The following is a 13,057-nucleotide window of genomic DNA, read 5'->3' as shown; positions in this document are numbered from 1 at the left end:
CGAGTAAAGTCTGATAGTGACAGGGATGTTACGCTCTCTCAGATGCTCTCATTTACTTGAAAATTTGCTGGTGGAACGCACGTGTGTATACACAGAGTTACTTAAAGTTACTGGGAGTAGCTCGTGGAACAGACCTTTTTTATTTTAAATTTTGGTGATTTTCTTTGCGGAAATTTGATTTTATAGGTTGCATTCGACATTTTTCCCCTTAAATCAAATGCTTTATTTATAATTACCTCATTTAAATGAAAGATTTGTGTATGTTAAATCGCAAAACAGCCTAAATGAGAAATGGTATGGAAATATGTTATGCTGTAAGATATCCCGTGGAAGATATTTGATTGATATTTTATTTTAAATGTCATGGTAAGGTTCAGGCAGTATATTAAAATAAAAATTTGATGGAAATTTTAATCACAAGTGCATATTATTTAGGTTAACATTTGGAATAACGAAATAGATAACCCAGTAAAAACTTGATGTGTGCACAATTTTAAATCGTAAAAGGCTGTTCATTTCTTGCCTTTAAACTGTTTATTTTAATAAGATAATAGAAATTGTTTTGCCATAATCTTTTTGGAAAGTTAAATTTGCTGTATAACAGGGGCTTTTTATTGTGGAAGCCCCGCTGTTTACATTGCTGTCCTTTATTCAAACTTTATGAACCAATTCAACCAAAATCACTAACTATTGTACACAATAGCAGTGTTGCACAGCTGTTCAATTTTAGTTTATGCACACTCATAATCATAAGTATTAGCCTGGGTGTTCCGGCATACAAATTGCAATGTCATATATCATATTTCTGAAAACAGTAGAAAGCACCAGAACATTGTAAAATGGGTTGCTCTAAATATTTGTCCTAAAAATTCCTTTTATTTTGTTCAAAATAACAAATATTTGTTATTGTATTGAATTAAAAATAAAAAAGAAAATATCTCAAATTTAATAAATTAAATCGGTTTACGAAGGCGGTGGTGGCGACCGATGGACAAATTACAAGGATGTGCAATGTTCGAGGGCACAGCGAAGAAACCCAGAAATGCTTAGAATTTTTCGTTTTGAATTGTTCCCATTTTGTGGGCGTACATAAAATAAATTTCTTTACGAATTACAACTTTTTATTGCCCACATTTTTTAAATTTCAATGAATTGGTTGCGACAATGCAATGAAATATTTGCCATTTAATGTAAATATTAGCCAACATTTGTCGTCCGCAGTCAATGTCATTTGTCACCCGCGTACAATTCACACTTTCGGTCGAACTTCCATTCGTTTTCCACTGACATTTCACTCGTTGTCATTTCACTCGACAACTTTCTTTTTGATAGCGCAACATTTTTCAGTCTGCGGAAATTAAAATATAAATCAAAAATTTCGTCAAGCGTTCAAGAAAACCTCATAATTTTGAACCACATTCACTGTTGATGAGTTTGAAGAAGTTCCACAACAGTTGAAGTATTTTTTGTTTCGCTGTAAAAAACCTGGTACCACACAAAATCGGTAGAGTGTCACAAGAAACCTTGACAAATCGGTAATGCCAAAACTTTCGCAATTTTATAAATTTGGTCTTCTCTTTATTTATAAATAATATTCAAAAATTTTTAATTTATTTATAGATTTCAATTTGTTGGTTTCAATTTGTTGTTGAAATTTGATAAGCTATATTTGTACTGCTTCCCCCACAAAGCAGTACCGAGAAAAAGCATCACAGTATTAATATTACTTTGAAGTTAAAGTTCAGTTAAAAAAAGCAGTCAAATTGCTCAACAGGGTCGGAAAGATATCTTTGAAGTATTGTTCACTCTCAAAACACGGTTGTTAGGTGTGGATTTGGTATGGCAACAGCACACTTGCAATCGGCACTTAAAAATGCTGTGATTGATAGCGTTGCCAGTGGAGAAGAAAAAATTAACGGAGCTCTGATTACAATCTCAAAGGGTACAGATAACTACAAGTGCCCACATACTCGTATCTATCTGCACACGTGCCGTTAATGGTGGCTTACTCAAATCTGTGGTTAGTACATAGCACATTTACGTGGCTTCCGCAATTTTAACAAAATTATTCATTCACCATAGCAAATTTTCTTCGACGTAGAAAAATACTTTGAGGTTGAAGTGCACATGTTCTTTACTAATAAAACTAAAAAAGAGCAAAGTAAACAACATTTAAGAAATCGGTATTTTTGTGTTGTAATATCTATTGATAATTATATGCGTCGATTCGGTAAATCCTTAGTTGATCTGCTATCAAAACTTTTTATGATATTTTGATGAAAGAAGCGAGGTAATTTCGTCTAAAGTGACAATATGTAGGTATTATACAATTGAGTATTTAAATTCAACGAGGAGCTAATGTAGTTAACTCTAAGTCTTGTTTTAAATTCAGTTAAACTTACTGAAATTTGATTCTGTGGAAGCTCTTTCTTATACACAACTTCACTTTAGAATAGATCCGGTCAAAAAATGCATAAGGGACAGAGCTCGGAAGCTATATGCGAAAACCGACAGGCTGCCCTACTTAGCACCATCTAATCTCAGAGTAAGTACTAACCGGACGGAGCGATACGCAGATCTTGGATTAGTTATTGAAAAAACACGATGTTTATGAGGAATACACAAATTAGTCAGTGAGATGGGTGGGACTCTGCAGAAATCTCCCAGTTATCAGAGAGTAAAAGTGCCCAGATGCACTAACTCGGAAAAGGCTCAACATTAGATTAGTAACTTTACTTCAAATTAAAGTCATTGTCTGATTTGATCTTCTATTGAAGTTAAATGGTTTCGCAGATTTTTTTGAGTCTTTTGCAAACCTTTTTTGTAGTATCTACATATATACAACGGCTTTATATAGGCATTTTAATTGTACATCCCATTAAGATTACTAAGAAGTATTATTAATAAAAAATATATTTTGCAGTTCTTGACAACGGTATTGATAAGCTGGATTTTAATTTGAATTTCTAATTGAAAATCTCTTGACTATTGAATTTAATTATATATTTTGTCATTCAATAATTTCACCCCATAGCAAATGTTCAATGTAGTCCTAACGAAAATCAGATTATAAAATAATTATATTTCATTTAAAGTTGAAGAATTTAAATGCTAAAAAATAGGGAATTCCTGTCATTGAATATATGTACCTAAAAAAAGAAAAAAAGTGAAGCGCAATGACTGTAAACAGTCATAGCAGCAAATATTTGAAGCAGAAAAGCTGCTTAAAGTATCTTTAATTATATATAGAAGTAGATATTTTATGTTTTTAATAAAATCAAAAAAAAAAAAAAAAATTTAAATGCCAATTCATAAATTATTGTACAAAAAAGCAAACGCAAAATGGTAATATCAAAGCTTGTATATTGGGAAGTTAAGTGAATGTATGTATAGTCACACTCATTTAAGTAAACGTCAAAGCAATGCAGTCATTAAATCATTGGAAACGAATTCAAAAGTATTTTCAGGATATACACTTTAAGTATGGCATATTATTGCCTCACAAGTGTTTGGTAAGAAACTCAATTAATACACGAATTTTATTGTATACTTATAAATTTGACATCAAAACAATTTGAAATAAATAAAAAGTTGTGAATACTTCATTACAAAGTCCACTATATCTTTTTCTAATAAAAACTTGGAAAATAATAAGTAGCTGTGCTTCTAATTCAGCAAATGCTAACAAACGTTAACCAAATAGAAGACACTAGTTATCTAACGAAGGTAATAAGCTCCTTCCGTAAGGAGAAACTTATAAGTAAATGTGTCAAAAATTTTTGACGTTGTGTCCTCCTCTTCTGGAAGAGTATTAAAAGAGGATGGGGTAGAACTTTTGTACTGTAACAAGCACTAATCGAACAGAAGATATTAGGCTTATCAAATGACGGCAATAATCTCCTCTGTTAAGGGCGGCCTAAAGCTTATCTAGCTTAGTATCTGGCAGATCTATTACAGATGTATTACAGAATAAAGTATCATTTCTTACTAAACAGAAACACCGTACTTCTATCTAGCTTAACAATTTCTAATACAGCATTCTTCTCCTGCTACAAATCAGAGTCTCATAGTCTCATGTGACATATTAGATATTTTAGTTTGAGATTGTAATACAAACTGCACTCTTTTATTATCTAAGGAAGGACGCCTCTTTGTAATCAAAATAATATACCAACTTTTTATGAGTTTGTTCATAAGAGAATTATTTATTCTTTGATCGGCATTGCTTTTGCTGTAAACATTAAACGTCACAACAACTACTGAAAGTAGTTCGAGCCACAACACAATGACCGATAATGGACTGTGTAAGAAATCATATTTCCGTTCTTTGCATAAAAATAAGATTCATATGCATATTAGTGCTTAAAATGTTCAAACCTTACTAAGTTTAAAGCAAAAAGTTGTCAGTAACATATAAGACATCTACCAGTAGAAAAGGTGCATGATTTTTTTTATTATTATTTGGTAGATAATTTCATGGCAGTTATTAATCATTTTTGAATATGAGTTCCGGCGTATGTCGGCTACGAGTTATATTCGATCAGTATAGTTTTTGATTTTTTTTTTTTTGTGCAATCAATGTGGCCTTGTGACGTATGGCGTCAATGGTGACATATACATTGGCCTCCAATGGTTCAAGAGTTTATGATTTGTCGGTATAAACCAATGACCTAACATATCTTCATAAGAAGTAATTGAGAATTCTTTAACCATATGAACGAGGGGCCTGGTAATAGGACCATTTCTGAAGACAAAGAAGTTAATACTTATTTTGATATTTGTCAGCATGACTTGCAGCTCGATAGCGCATGCCATTCACCGTAACGGCAGCTTCTTTTTCATTTTGAAAGAAATAAGGACCAATGATGCCGCCAGCGTGTAAATCGCACCAAATACTCAATTTTAATGGATGTAATGGTGATTGGTCAACATTTTGAGGATTATCTCCGCTCTATATATGGCAATATTGCTTATTGACATAGCCATTTAAACAGAAAAGAGCTTCATTATGTTCACAGTAAAATGGACGAAATGCTTTATGAACTTCGCGAACAGATTTATTTCTTTCAAAGTAAATTACCACAATTTGGAAGCGTTGTTCTAGCGTTAAACGATTCATGATGAATTGACAAACCTTACTGCGCAGAGATATCAAAAGTCTGTTTTGTTTAAAAGTCTTAGCTGTCAAACCATAGTAATCGATGTGGAAAGTTCACATGCAGCTAAAAAAAACACCTTTTATAACAACTCATATATACTTTCGTGGTTTGATAATAAAAAACTTTTCAAGTGTTTGCTTAAGTTCAAAAAAAAATCAAAACTCAATTGGTTCTTAAGTTTTCATCTATTTTTATTTCAACACGAATATTCGTATGCGAGGCTCTCTACAAAGTAAAATGGATCAGCTGAATTCTTACAGCAGAACAATTTCAACATAAATACTCGAAGATTATATAGTATGCCATCATTTTCAGTTAGTGCAGTCTGGTCAATCCCAGCTCCAATCAAGGTTACTTGATTAATAAAGAATATTTTTTGATAGGTTTTAATTGACCTATTAATGCCATTCGCTCTATAATTAAATGTCATTAATAAGAAAAACAGTTGTTTCACAAAACACTAGTTAGTTTCACTATTATAAGTGCTCGTATTTATAAGGTTATTTTAAATTCTTCTATTTAACCGATAATACTCAATTCAAAAGGTAGTGCTTCTGAGATTTTCAATGCTGTTAGCAAATTCGAAAATAACTTTTTTTATTGAAAATGAAACAAAATTTATTTTATAAGCTTGAAATGTTTTGACAGGCAAACAGTTATTGTTTTGCCGAAAACTCATAGAAATTAAATAAGTTCCATAATTTTAGAAGATTTGAAGTCTCTGATGAATTCTCAATCTTTATTATATGAAATTTGAAATTTGAACTGTCTTCGGAATACAAAATATTTCATCTTGCTTCTTTAACTTTGCAGATACACAAGCAACTTTACTTATTCGCATCGGAGTTATTATAAATTGGCCGAACAAGGTAAGTTCTGAATTTTTTATTGCATTTAAAAATTGTGCTTTTAATAAAATATGAAAATGTTTAGTTTTTCCCTCAGAAAGTACATGAAAACGAACTGCGCTCAAGATGGAAAAAAATCTTGATATTCCTTATTTTCTCTTTTGCTTTAGTAAATATATATAATAAGACATCTTTGTATTTTAATTTAATGGGAAAACTATTCCATTGACTTTATGAATAAAATCACAAAACAGGCTCCATTTAGTTCTTTTGTGAAAATCATGGAGAAAGCTATTGGGACCCATCAAAATACTTTACTATGTTTTATAACTTTTTATTCAAAGTTTTGCTTTGAGGTAGAAAAACATAGCACTTTGGTCCTTCAAAATTTTTTGTTTCCTTATTTGGTGCACAGAAAATGTATATTAAGTATTTAATTTTTACTATATAAATAAATTTTTTATTAAAAAATGTATACCTAACTGTCTGTAGGTTTTCTTAAATATAAGTACATACTTTTAGTTTTAATCCAAATAAATATTGCGTGTCACAAAATATTCAATCCTTAACACAAATCATTTTTTTTTAACTATCAATCATCAATCCTTTTCTTCTTATATCCCTCGCACTCCTACAACAGCGAGAAAGTATTATTTTATTTATTAAGTTAGAAACACTTAACATTCTAACTCAGGCGGTTTAACCAAAGCAATTGTAATTGATCATTAGAGTCTGATTGAACGAGAGCATCTATGACCTTATTGTTTTATTTTATATATTATAAAGCAATTACAGATAGCACAAAATCTGTCTTTAAGAAGACTAATTACGATTCCTGGTATATTAGAACAACAGACACGCATAGAGATCTAAGGATCGACTCAGTGAAAAAATGTATCAAGGACAGAGCCCTAAAATTATTCACAAAAGTTGATACGTTGCCCAACCCCTCCCTAACAAACCTTAAGTCCACCTCGGGACGCACAGGAAGATATGCTAATCTACAGTCCGTCATCAGTTAAAAGATAAATAAATGATAATAGTTCTAGTATAGTTAAAGCTTAGTGTGAGGCAGGGATACGCCTCCCAGCCACAAAAGAGTAAAAGTGCGCAGTAGCACTAACTCAAATCACAACAACAACAATATAAGGGTTAACAAGTCAATTCGCAAGATAGCTCTCTGCTGAACATCTTTTACTTCGTCTTTGTTATTGATCTTATAGTTTATAAATTGAGCGTTATCACAGTATCATAGATAATGTGCTTTTTCGTAAGAGTACACAGTAGTTTCGTTTAGTGGGACAGTGGGACAGCCCAATGGCTGACTTCGTGTTCTTCGTATTCTTCATTATCTGACGACTATCACAAAACAATGTAACTGCTTGATCCTCATCTATTGACGAATGATAAGCAGTTGTCCAGCATTTCTGAATAAATTTTGATAGAGATAAGGACTAGTTTGACTGTTTGACATAACATCACATTTTTAAAATGTTTCCTTCCATTGTCTCCCATATAGTTTTTAACCTATATCAGCCCAACGTTTCATTAATCGAACAGCAAATTTTACCACTTTTCATGGATTTTTTGTTTATATTAGAAAAACTTTAGAGTTCTTTAGCTTTACAAAAATATTTGTGACTTCACGCCATACCCTCTACCCCAGTACTAATTAAGCATTAAAAAACATTGTGACCAAAAATTCGAAAAAAAAAACCCTTGGACGGATATGGGTTAAACATACACTTACCATAGAACTTTGAGTATTCCGTGGGACTACTGATCCTAGATTTTACAGAATTATCAAATCCGTACAAATCCGTAGAAATTTTTCTCACATAGAAGAAAGCGAATATTGCTCAGTATTTTTGTGAGGAAAAGAAGAATAAAAATTCTTCACACATAGGTCTTTAATAGCCTTAAATTTTTACTATTAGCCTAATTAATAAGTCGGTTCAAAAGTTTTACTTAAATAATTATAAGCAAACAGAATACGTTTAATTAATAAAATTACAGCAGACTTAAAAATATGGAAATGTGTTTAAATGTAAACCAAAACTCTGCAAAATTAAAATCCACTAAAAATGAGCATCCAATAGAATCTTCACCATATGCAACTAGCTGTACTATTAGTACTTTCCCAGTACTATTATCTTTCCTAACCAATAAGTAGCCAAATCGATTATTTCACTTTAAATTCAGTAAATTATTAACGAAGTTGCGCTCCTCTCTCCGTGGGTTAATTTAATGTTCAGCGTATGGCAATTTTGTTGGCAAAGTTGGCCGCCAACAATCATCTTTCAGATCATGCCAACTTCCATTGAAGTGTGAACACAAAATTGTTTTAATTTGAAATTTGTGTGCGTGTAGGGAATATTCTTAATACCAGGAATATTCGAAAATTTAATCACTTCAAAGTGTTGAATTTTTAATCTGATCCAATTAAAACCACTACATTATTTGCAAACATTTTTGAAGGCAATAAATGTACCTCATCTACTAACAATGATGAAGCTATCACATTCCTGATATTAGAGTTAGTGTTGTGATATTTGGGTTATGTAAAGCCGTATTGAAAGGTGATAGTTTGAATATTAGACCTCTAAGTTCGATTAAAATAAAATTTTAAAATAAACACAGCAAGTGAATTTGTTAAAACTTTCAGAGCAAATTAACAAAACTTCAGAAAAATGTACGAACTTAAAAGTCAAGTACGGCTTTGGGTCAGTTGGTTAATGTGCACTGACTCTGAGCTTCAAATTTGGCAGGGCAAGAGTTCGATTTCTGGTATTTGCAGTCTCAAAAAATTATTTATAAATAATGAAATTATTTCTAAGACCTGATGATGATGATGGGTGATGATTGATGATGGGTATTTGGAAATACTCAAAGCAGCTCTATGGTCAGCCAAAAATTCAATTAATTAAAATAATATAAAATTAATTTTTGTTGTTGTAGTTTACTACTGCTCGAAAAAACCTATTATTAAAAATTTTTTAAATGATACCACTAATAACACAATAGAGTAAGCCTATATGTAAATATTTGAAGGTATACATCAAACACTCTACTTATATGGTAGAACTTGTATCGTGTCATTGAAACGAAAATCGCCAATAGATTATTCTTACTATTTTTAATTTAAACGAGAAACGTGTACTTTCTGATTTTTGAAGTGGCAGTTGAAAAGAAAACAGTGCTCTGTGAAAAAATGATAAACTTGGAAACGACCAGTAGTTGACTTTATTAACGTTTACTTTTATTAACTATTTTTCCCATTTGAATAAATATTTTATTCGTTTTAAGAAATAATTTAATGGAATTTTTGGCAGCATTACACATATTCTGGGTAGCGTTTCTTAAACCTTTTGGGTGGTTTGGGTGGCTTGCCAAACATCCATAATAAGAGAGCTACGAATGTATCAGTGCATTTAATTTTTTTCTATTCTGTTTATTACATATAATTATTATTTCATCGTAAAAAGTGATCCTTTTTTTCAGGTGCATGTATTTTAATTTTATTTCAATAGCTTTTAAAAAACTTACAGATAAAATTGGTGATGATTAAGTGAAGCTTAGTCAAAATCCCGACTGTTTGTAAAAGAGCAACCACTCATATACAAGTTTAGGCTGTTTTTTCTTATACTGGCGAGATCGTTATGGTTTGGTTGGAAAACTTTTTTTGTCATAAATGTTTTTGTTTCTAAACAGATTTTTAAAAAAATAGTTGCCGATTTAACATACTTTCAACGCAAATAAAGAAAATAAACAGTTTTGGCATTTTACAATGAATGCTCAATATCACGCCATCCAAAAAGATTTTTGCAAAATCTGCATCTTATTCAATTAAATTTTTAATCTTCGTAACAAAAATGTATAAGATTTTGAATAATTTTTGCTATTTTTTGTTATTTTTCCATTGTTATACAAAATCTGATGCTTGCACTTTTAGATCTTGTGATGATTGCTTTTGTATCATCTTCAAGAGCTTAACTAGCTTCCGACTTCTTAATTTGTCATTAATAAAGATAACTATGACGACATATTTCTCAGCTTCACTAGACGCTGCCTTCGGGGAAATCACAAAAACTGAAATTTATTGGACATATGATAATATATATGAGTGTCCTATATATGGGTATATGACATTGACAATGATTACTTCACTCTATTAGCGTTTTAAGTCGTTGATCTAAACTGAAGTAGTTTTAGACTATATTATTTTTACTCATATTTTTTTCATCACAAATTGGCTAATTTAGCATTAAATTGAAAGTATGATTTCTTATAGACAGACTTGCTATTTCCTCATATTGTTCATAAAACCATTTGACAATACATCTACCAAAGCAATATTTCGTCCACCTCTAAATAAGAGCTTCGATATGAAAAAATTTTATCACAAAAATTAATGCTAATTTGGTCTGATTTTGAATTTTATTTTAAGCAGAATTAAGGGTACTCTTAATTGCAGACAATATACTATAGAAAAGTTATATAACAGAAACTGATACTAAATACTTCATCACTAGTCGAAATCATTAACTCCTTATGTATATATTTAAACAAAAGTCTTACATAAAAGTATATACAAGGACTACACAGACTATCACATAAACTACATGAGATACTCTTTAGCACGGACTGGACTTTAAAGCTGTGATGTACATGCGTTTGACATAAGTTGAGTGATTAATTAATTTTTTAGTAACACTTCAAAATATAACACCATTCTTAAAAAATTTGTTTTTAAATAAAATATAATAATCCATTCAATTTATATATATAAAAAAACATTTTTTATGGTATATTTTTTTTTTAATAGAATTCCACCAAAATTTGGTGCATATAAATATGAAGTGAGTTCCATTTTTCAAAAAATACCTTTAAAATTAAAGCCATTTTAAATTAATATTTTTATGCTATAATTATAAAAATTTTATTTAAATATAATATATAATAAATACACCATTGGAAATTTTGCGGTTTTAATAACATTTCACATTTAACATTTTTTCTACGTTTTATATCAAGTCTACTTTGAGAATTTAAAAACACTTATGAAGAGTTATATGTCAAATATATAATAAACATTTCATTTAAAAATAAAACTTACAGGAGTGAGTTTCGCACTTCTGGGTCTAACTTTCGGTTTTATTTTCGAGACACTTCTTCAAAATTCTAAATTATTAACTACAGAATTTATAAACATTCCAGTTAGAAATCGTAAGATTAATTTCTTTCAGGTGATTTTCCTTAACATTTTATTAAAACCGCAAATTTTTATATGCAGACAACTTATACACAAAAATAAAACAGACGAAATGGAGTCGTCTCAATAATAAGAATACATTAATAAGTCAGTGAATATTAGATGTGACAGTACTGAAAAAATTGTGACCATATCAAGAAGGTGTTAGGAACTTTTGAATAAGTTAGATCTGATCAATATGTAAGTAAAGAATAAAAAACTAATCAAAATCCAATTGACCACTAAAAGACTTTCGAAGAATTTATTAAATAAAAACTAATGAAATTCCAATTGACCAGTAGAAGACTTCCGAATAATTTATTAAATAATCTTTATTAAAAATATGTAATTGTGCCTAATGAGGGAGGTCCAAGTTACCTTCCGATGGGAAAAGTGCCCAAAAGCAGTAAGTAAAAAAATTGTGTTTTATTCAAATAATTTTTTTCATATTTTCATATTTTCATATTAGAGACTAAAGAAAAGCAAGAGAATATAGGAAACAAGGAGAAAATAGAAAATAATCATTGAAACTTTTTCTAATATAAATTTTATTGAAAACCCCATTATTCAAAAATTGTAGACCTGTGAGTACTTTTTTCTCGCTTACGATTTCTTTCTTCATAAATGAATAAAAATTGTTCCGTTTTTTTCGAAATAGCGTCCCCAGTTACTCAGTAACTTCAAGATCTTCTGGTCAGCTATGTGAATCACGATAAGAAGTCTTCCAGAGTGAGCGAAAGAAGTTTGCTTAGAATGTTTTTGTTCCCGTAAGTACTCTCTATGAAAATAGTTTGTACTCATAAAATGCTCTAACATTTATTTTCTTAAGATAATACCATACTCTATCCTAAGTGACCTTCTGGCTTACTGTGTGAATGTGAAATGCTTGGTTAGCTCGATTATTGTGGGCGAAAGGAGTATGCTTGGAGCTGTCAATGCATTGTATGTTTGGTATTGTATTTTTTTTAAATAAGGCGTCGCACAGCATATTAAGTGAGATTTTTGATTTCGATGTCAATTATTTTTGCACATATTGAGTTAATTTGCTGAGTGTGAAACTGTATGCTAGACTCTACTCAAACTGCATATGCAACTGCTGAGTTAACCTAGTGGTCGTATTGAATACATCCTAAATTGTGTAGGAAACTTCAACTTATTGGTATAAGATTTCTGATGTCAGTTTTTGATGGTTCTTCAGAGTTCTCGAAAAGAATCGCAGCGAAGAATTTATGACAGCTATTTATGTAAAATGTGCAGTTGTTTAACGTAGAATAAACTTTTATAGAATTTTTTTAATAAGATCTTTTTATTTACTTATCATTTTATTTCTTCATAATATAGAATTTCTAATTGGTTTCAAGACAAGTTTCTAGTTCGAAGTGCAAAAAGTCGTGGATTCTACTACCGCAGACGAAAGAAGTGTGCTTGAAATGCTGAACATGTGGTATGATCATCATAATTTTATTAATGGATTTATTTTATTCATAACTTGTGTTATTTTTAAGGATGAAATAATAGTATTATTAATGTAATTTATTGACATATCAAACAAAACAGCAAATAAAATCAAATTCAAAATTAAAACAAATATTTTGACTATTTTTGATGGGACATATCAAGGCTGCTTTCAGAAGAGAATTACCTTGAATATTTAATCAGGCTGCACTATTTTCTACTTCTAACTGTAAGTTTTCTGTAACTGTTACGGTTTCAATTTAATATGTCATGGGATGCATTACAAATACGATATATAGTATCTATGCCTACTTGTAAAATGCAACCACAACTAAATGATTTTA

At 30.4% G+C, this 13,057-nt stretch overlaps 1 long non-coding RNA gene across 1 annotated transcript; it reads left to right on the top strand.

The window, feature by feature from the left end:
* The first annotated feature begins 11,112 nt into the window (after positions 1-11,112).
* On the top strand, positions 11,113-12,731 carry LOC119689498. Its single transcript, XR_005253440.1, has 6 exons — positions 11,113-11,233; positions 11,301-11,664; positions 11,728-11,842; positions 11,917-12,025; positions 12,088-12,200; positions 12,600-12,731. It is a non-coding gene; the product is annotated as an uncharacterized LOC119689498 (long non-coding RNA).
* Positions 12,732-13,057: the final 326 nt, after the last annotated feature.

Source organism: Teleopsis dalmanni, chromosome X (assembly GCF_002237135.1).
Source record: "Teleopsis dalmanni isolate 2A chromosome X, ASM223713v2, whole genome shotgun sequence".
In the NCBI taxonomy this organism is placed as follows: Eukaryota; Metazoa; Arthropoda; class Insecta; order Diptera; family Diopsidae; genus Teleopsis; species Teleopsis dalmanni.
Note: the sequence above shows the minus strand (reverse complement) of the source record. Positions and strands in the feature narration are given on the sequence as shown.